Source organism: Ursus maritimus, unplaced genomic scaffold (assembly GCF_017311325.1).
Source record: "Ursus maritimus isolate PB19 unplaced genomic scaffold, ASM1731132v1 scaffold_23, whole genome shotgun sequence".
Taxonomy (NCBI): domain Eukaryota; kingdom Metazoa; phylum Chordata; class Mammalia; order Carnivora; family Ursidae; genus Ursus; species Ursus maritimus.
The window spans coordinates 41,121,817-41,129,500 of NW_024424786.1; positions in this window are offsets into that span (position 1 = coordinate 41,121,817).

A 7,684-nucleotide genomic window follows, 5' to 3' on the forward strand; every position below is an offset into this window, starting at 1 on the left:
GTTCTTTTGTCTCCTGGACCTGCTTCCTCTGAGTTACCCTCTGCATGTACAAAGTCTGTGTCATGATACAAAGACTTTCATTTTGTTGTCTTTGGAATAAGAAAATGCAGCTATGGGAAAATGGCAAAGTTATTGCCGTAATATGTCAACAGCATACTGTATACAGCGTTTTTGTATGTAGACTAATGAATCTTGAATTGTGGAAGTAATATGTGAATGGGCAACTAACCAGATTTCTCAAATGAAGGAATAACAATGTATGCAAGAGTGACTTTTACTTTCTACCCTATGTGCTTTTGCTCTTTGAGTACAGTTTATTCTCCTGCATCATTTGTGTAATTAAAAATAAATAAAAATTGGGGCACTTGGGTGGCTCAGTCAGTTAAGCATTGGACTCTTGATTTCAGCTCAGGTCATGATATCAGGGTGGTGAGATCAAGCCCCGTGTTGGGCTCTGCACTGAATGTGGAGTCTGCTTGAGATTCTCTCTCTGCCCCTCACGCTTGCGTGTGCACATGCGCGTGCTCTCTCTGTCTCTCTCTCTCTAAATAAGTGAGTAAGTAAGTAAATAAATAAATAATGAATAAGTAAAATAAAAATCAGGGGCGCCTGACTTTTGATCTCAGGGTCCTGAGTTTGAGACCCATGTTGGGTGTAGAGATTACGGAAAAGATGAATAAATGAACTTAAAAAAATAAATAAAAATCAAATCAAGAACATTTTCCTTTTTCAAATCATAAAAATAACATTTTTACATTTCTAATTAAAACTCTGTGCGTGTTTCTGATAACAAAACCTAGAGTGCAGACATGCTGTAGTCAAAATCATGGAGTACGGGGGCGCCTGGGTGGCACAGCGGTTAAGCGTCTGCCTTCGGCTCAGGGCGTGATCCCGGCGTTCTGGGATCAAGCCCCACATCAGGCTCCTCTGCTAGGAGCCTGCTTCTTCCTCTCTCACTCCCCCTGCTTGTGTTCCCTCTCTCGCTGGCTATCTCTATCTCTGTCGAATAAATAAATAAAATCTTAAAAAAAAAAATCATGGAGTACGGAACACCTAGCTTAGCTGTAAGGCTTAAACTAGGAAAATTATAAAATGAAAACAGGAAATAAGTTTGATCTTAGGTTTGGGACAATTTTCTTTTTGTAAATTATTATTGAAGTATAACTGACATGTGACATTAGTTTCAGGTTGGGACAGTTTTCTTAGATAGGACACCAAATGTATGATCTATAAAAGAAAAAAATGATAAATTGGATTTCATAAAAATTTCAATGTAAAAGGTGCATAATCTTTGATCCAGAAATACTCGGAGCTTAAACTACCTTGTCACACCGGATAGTAAAAAGCTACCAAAGACTGCTAGGGTCAGGCTCAAAAGATCTCAGATGCCACTGTGATGAGGCCAAAGATGGGGCAATTGAGTTTAATATGGATAACAATTGCTGCGGGGGCGCCTGGGTGGCTCAGTCCTTAAGCGTTAAGCATCTGCCTTTGGCTCAGGTCATGACCTCAGAGTCTTGGGATCCAGTCCCACATCCGGCTCCCTGCTTGGTGGGGAGTTGGCTTCTCCCTCTGCCCCTCCCCCTGCTCATACTCTCTCTCTCTCTCAAATAAACTAAATCATTAAAAAAAAAAAAAAGAATAACAATCGCAAGGGCAGGTACCAGGGTGGCTCAGTCAGTTAAGCTCTGACTCTTGGTTCCAGCGCAGGTCAAGATCTCAGGGTCATGAGATCCAGCCCCAAGGCAGGCTCTGCACTCCTCGGGTTGTCTGTCTCCCTAGCCTGCCCCCACTTGCATTTTTCTCTCTCACTCTCTCTTTCTCTCTCAAATAAATAAATAAATCTAAAAAAAAAAAAAAGAATAACTATTGTGGGCACCTGGCTGACTCAGTTGCTAGAGCATGCAACTTTTGATCTTGGGGTTGGGTTGTGAGTTCGAGCCCCATGTTAGGGGTAGAGTTTATGTAAAAAAAAATTGCAATGGATCAAAGCCCATCAAATGTGTTTAAAACCATGAGATCATAATAACATTAAAAAAATAACTGGTCACATTTGTGGGATGATAAGATGCCAATTCTTTATCTTGAAAACTGGTAAATAAACAATTTGAGCATCCACTTTGCCTTGTTTATATAATATGTACCATTGGGTAACCAAAAAGCTTGGCATTTAGGTTTTCTTCTGCATCAGACTTTGTACTTGTTCCTCTGAGGCATCCTGGAAAAGGGCTTTAGTTTAAGTCTGAAGTCAGTGAGGAAAAGTAGCGATCAGACACGAAGAACGTGCATTCCCTTGTAAGGGCAGTACCTGCTTCTGTTGACATGGGATTGGGGGGTTCAGGATACTTGGCATTCTCTGATTTCTTCTAAATATTATCATTCGAGTTCTTGAGGTTCCCCAACTTTCCCAATCAATGCCCTAAATTTCACACAAAAGATCTGGAAACAGTAGAATTCAATTTATTTTTTTAATTTAATTTTATTTATTTTTAAAGATTTTATTCATCTGTCAGAGAGAGAGCACAAGCAGGGGGAACGGCAGGCAGAGGGAGAGAGAGAAGCAGACTCCCTGCCAAGCAAGGAGCCCGATGTGGGACTCTATCCCAGGATCCTAGGACCCCGGGATCGTGACCGGAGCTGAAGGCAGACTCTTAACCAACTGAACCACCCAGGTGTCCCTATTTTTTTAATTTTAAAAGCAACATATGCAATATGAATGTGATGCTCTGAATTATTTACCAAGTGTGGTAGGCAAAACCCAAGTTATCTACATCCTAATCCCCAGAACCTGTGGCTATGTTACCTTAAAGGGCAAAAGGGATTTTGCAGCTGTGATTAAATTAAATCGGGGGAGGATCTCCCCTTTAGATGGAGAAACTATCCTGGATTGGGCAGGCCAAGGAGGCAGAAGTGTGGGTCAGAGAGAGATTTGGAGATGTTACCCTGCCAGCTTTGAAGATGGGGGAAGAAGCCACAAGCCAAACTTCGGTCACCTCCTCCCACATCCTCATTCTCAGCTAATGACTCTGTTCCCTACTTCCTTGACAAAACTGAAGCAATCAGAATTTCACCCACTTGATGACCACCTGTACCCCTCCAGCACCTGCTCTTCTTGCTCTCTGAACCATCCAAGCTCCTGTCCGAAGCCAGTTCCCCCCCTTGTCCTCCACATTCGATCTGCTCTCACCTCCTCAAGGACTCTGCCCTAGTAAGTCTCTCCTCTCTTCCCTCTAGTGATGTTTGCTCTCGACTGGTTCCTTTCCATCAGTATATAGCCATGTAGTTCATTCCTCCCATCTTAAAAACATATAAACACTCTCTTGATCTCACTTCCCTTGCCAACTACCACCCTTACTTTTGCTCTTTTTTACAGAAAAAAAACCCCTGCTGATACTCCTTATCTCCGATTTCTCCCCGTCAATTCCCTCCAAAACCCATCCCAACCTGGCTTTCAGCTTGGCCATCCGTGGAAAGGGTCACCCGTGACATCCAAGTCCTAAATTCTCAGTTCTCATCTATTGACTTCAGCTGTTCTCATTTCAAAACCGGCCTGGCAGACTGCTCTCTCCTCGTGGAAATCCTTTCTGCACTTGCTTCCTAGAACACATTCCTTCCTCTTCCTCCTGCCTCAGTGGGTCTCTCTTTCTCAGTCTCCCTCTCCTCCCTGATCTCTTCAGGTTTCTGGCTTTGGACCCCTCTCTTTTCTGTCGTGCTCACTCCAGACTTGTGACCCTAAATTCCGCTTATATACCCGTCTCCCCAAAAATATATATCCAATTCAGACTTCCTTCTTGACCTCAATGTCAAGTTCCCAACTTGCCCCTCAACATCTCCCTTTCTTGTTGTAAACATGGAAGAATTGAGCATATTGGTTGCCCCAGTAGAGCATGGCCTACCGTTAGAGCTCCTAACTTGTCAACAAGTCCTCCCTACGACTCTTTAAAATTCCAGCCCCCGGATTTCCCAATCCCACAACCTTGCTCTACATTTCTTTTTCCATAAACATACCATCTTTGAATTTTCAATTCATTATGTCTGTTGTTTGGTCTCTGTCCCCACTAGACCATAAACTCCACAAAGGGAGAGACCATTAGTTTGCACATTACTGTATCCCAAATGTGTTGAGCAGGAGCTACCATAACTGTTTGTTGAATGAGTGAATGATGTTTTCCTGCTTGTCTATACGACAAATTTTTCTCCCATGAATGCCAGTGGGAATCTGTCTGTATCCATGAAACCTAGCACCTTCACGCTGAGGTTTTGTTCTATCCTTTCATGCGATTCCTCCCCTCCTCCAGGAAGTGCATGCTTTTTCAACCTATGAGTTTTTATATATAAATAAAGGCCAACCCTTATTTCAGAAAGTGTGATACTGTATCTTTTAAATATTTTTCCTATTGCATGTTTTTCTAACCTCATCGTTGGGATGCCAGCTGTCTTACGTTAGATTTCATTTATGAATCTTCTATTACCTTCTTATAATCATTTTACATTGTTGTTCCTTCCTATTATGTTTTGGTTCAGAAATAGGCAATTTAATTCAAGCCAATGAGTCACTGGGAAAGATGCGTAGGGGAGGCTATCTGTCAGGCTCCTGAGATGGAAGCACATGGCACACTCAACCTGGGGAAACAAAGATGTGGGTATAGAGAAACAAGCTCAGACTGGCGGTAGCAGAGGGCCACACGTCAGACTGAACCTAGAGAGGGAGGCTGGAAGGAGAGAAGTGCCTGACCCGGGCTTCAGTCTTTTTTTTTTTTTTTTTTTTGAGAGAGAGCACACAAGCATGAGAGGGGGAAAGGGAAGGGGCAGAGGGACAGGGAGGAGCAGGCTCCCTGCCGAGCAGGGAGCCCGATGCGGGGCTCCATCCCAAGACCCTGAGATAATGACCTGAGCCAAAGGCAGACACTTAACGGACTGAGCCACCCAGGCGCCCCAGGGCTGTAGTCTTTAATGAAGAAATGCCACCAGTCCATGGTCACCCGGCAGAGATGAAGCTAGGAAGTTTAACTACGTCTACCTCTCTCTCCTCCACCTTTCTATTTCCTTGCCAATGATTCTTGTTGGTCACATCACCGGCAACAAATGGGCAAAGGAACCCACTGATGCCATCATAGAGATCACCCTCCCTGTACTCGAAGCAAGCTCGAGAAGATGGCGAGAGGGTCTGGAGGTGCAAGTGGAAAATATCCAGTATCAGAGATTTTTTGTGTGAAAAAGTTCCCAAGTAAGCTTGGTTTATGAGAATTTACTAGATATGGCTCCAATTGAAAATGCTCATGAGATGGTTCGTGGCTCTGCCTGGTAGAAGTCAGAACTGAATAGTTATGGAAAACCAACTGAGAGGACACATCCCTGTGCCCATCCCCACTCCCACTGCTATGACACTAAAACCTGGGGCTTGGAGCACACCCCTGGGAGCCACTTGGGGGCTGATAATGGGATGGGTAAGAAATTACACATGGATGGTTATAATCCAATGGTGGAATGGTAAGTGCATAGGGAATTTGCCGATTGGTCCCAAATTGTCCCAATCCTGTAGACTTGCTGAAGTTACTGGCTATTCCAGAAGACATTCATGTCAAGAGGCGGAGTGGATCTATGCAGGCAACTGTAAATACACCTTGGAAGAAAAACTTTGGGGTCAAAAAGAGGGAACACTCCAATACCCTCCAGCATTTCTTCCTGGAGGAAACAGTAGGAAACCACTTAGGAGAAGCTATCTGGGGACACATCTGGGTAAATCTAAGTAAAGATCACTTCTGGATGGATTTTTCCAGCCCTTTCAGGATTGCCATAGTGACAGCAAATCCTGTGAACAAGCTCATGGCAACACAACAAACCATCCAGGATGAAGGAAGGATGTTGACTGAGTTGGTGCCCCTTGAATGGGGACAGGAAAGCCATCAATGGGCCTTGGAAGTCCAGGATCTGGTAAGTGGAGTTACTGTCACCCACATGGGGACAACATGCCCATTGCCGATGGTTCGCTGTAAATGCCTGAAAGATCTAAACCACACTGGCAGCAGTGCCGTTAAACTGGAGCTTTAGAAAGTGTGACTACCAGCCCCCCCGGATTCCCTTTAGTGGTTTACACTCAAACCCTTGGCATCCCCAAGCGGGCTAGCTAGGAATAACGGGGAAGGCAGTAGCAGTGGGGGCACAGATTTTGAATCTCCATTTTAAACAGAACAACTATATAATAAAATCAAATCATGTGGTCAAAGTTTTGCAACAAAACTAGATAACAAGGTCTACCCATGAGCTCCAAAATACAAGCCAGTAAGAAGAAACTTAACAACAGCCCCCAGAGCCTGGCATGGCGTCAGCATCTCTGCAGGAAAAACAAGAAGGCAGTAGACCTGAGAACAGTTATTCACTGGAAAATAGGGCAGGTCAATTTCAGAGCAGCAAGCTGAAACCAGGAAGCGTTTTCTCAGCCCAAAACTAGATAAGTGCAAATAGTCCTGCATAAGTAGGAAGACTATCTGAGAAGATGACACTAAAATATGATGCGCGGTATACATTTTTATGTATGTGGAAATAAACAAGCATCTAGCTCCTGTGAACTCTCAAAATTCTGGGAAGTGGGGGAGTGTCCCTGCTCCTCTCCTGTCCTTGGGCATTTGCTGATGGAGGAGTGGCCCTGCATGAGCTATCTCCTCAGTCTCTCTTACCAAGGGGTAAGGTCTCACAGGGCTGTGCTGGATTCCGCATTATCCAACTGCCTAAAAATCCCTAGATCAGGGGCCTAGAGGCCTGGGCTCTATCCATAGCTGCTGAAACTTGGGGCAAAACATTTCACTTCTCTGAGTCTCAGTCTCCTTACCTGTAAAGTGGAATAATTTTAATAAGCGTTGTCTTGCTTATCTCAAGAGACTATGGGGTGGATCGACAAAGACCATGCATTTGAAAATGAGGGGGTCACAATTGCTTTTCACAGTCATGAGTTCAGGTGGCGGTTCTGCCCCTTACAGTTGTGGGATCTTAGGCAACGACTTCTCTCAGCCTGTTATTCTCACCTGTAAAATCGTCATAGTAATCATCATCATCATCATCATCATCAATCATCATCATGTGAATCGCAGAGTTGCTGTGGGAATGAAATGAAGCGCTTAGCAGCGTAGACACATTAAGAGCACTCACTAAACGTTACCTACTAATGTCTCAAGGATGCCTTGTTAATTAGGGTCCTTACGATGCTCTTCCCACTAGTAAACGCCAGAGGGCGACATAGACGGCGGGACCTCAGCCACAAGCACGCCTGAGCAGCGCCACCACTGCCCACGCGGTGGCGCTAAGCCACATGATGTCTGATTATTCTGCAGAGTTTGGGGCGCAGAGAGAGCTGACGGAATGGGAGGGGAGATGCGGGTAAAGGGGAACCCTGAGACTTGAGAAGCCCTAAACCAAAGGATCAGGGGTCCCGGGACCATGTAGCTTCCGGATTTTAGGGACACAAGGGATCATTTGGGAATGAATGAGTTTTGGAGTCTTTTTGAATATGAGGGCGCCCCCTTCCTCCGAGCGCCAGATCTGCATCCCCTTCCCCAGGGCCGCCTAGGTGCTGAAAGAGGGAGCGTTTGTCTCTGCGTGCTCCTCCTCTCCTAGCTCTAGCTCATTCATCGGCTGCCGCGGTACGCCGTTGCCATGGAGACGTGATGCAGGCGGGGGTGGGGGGGGG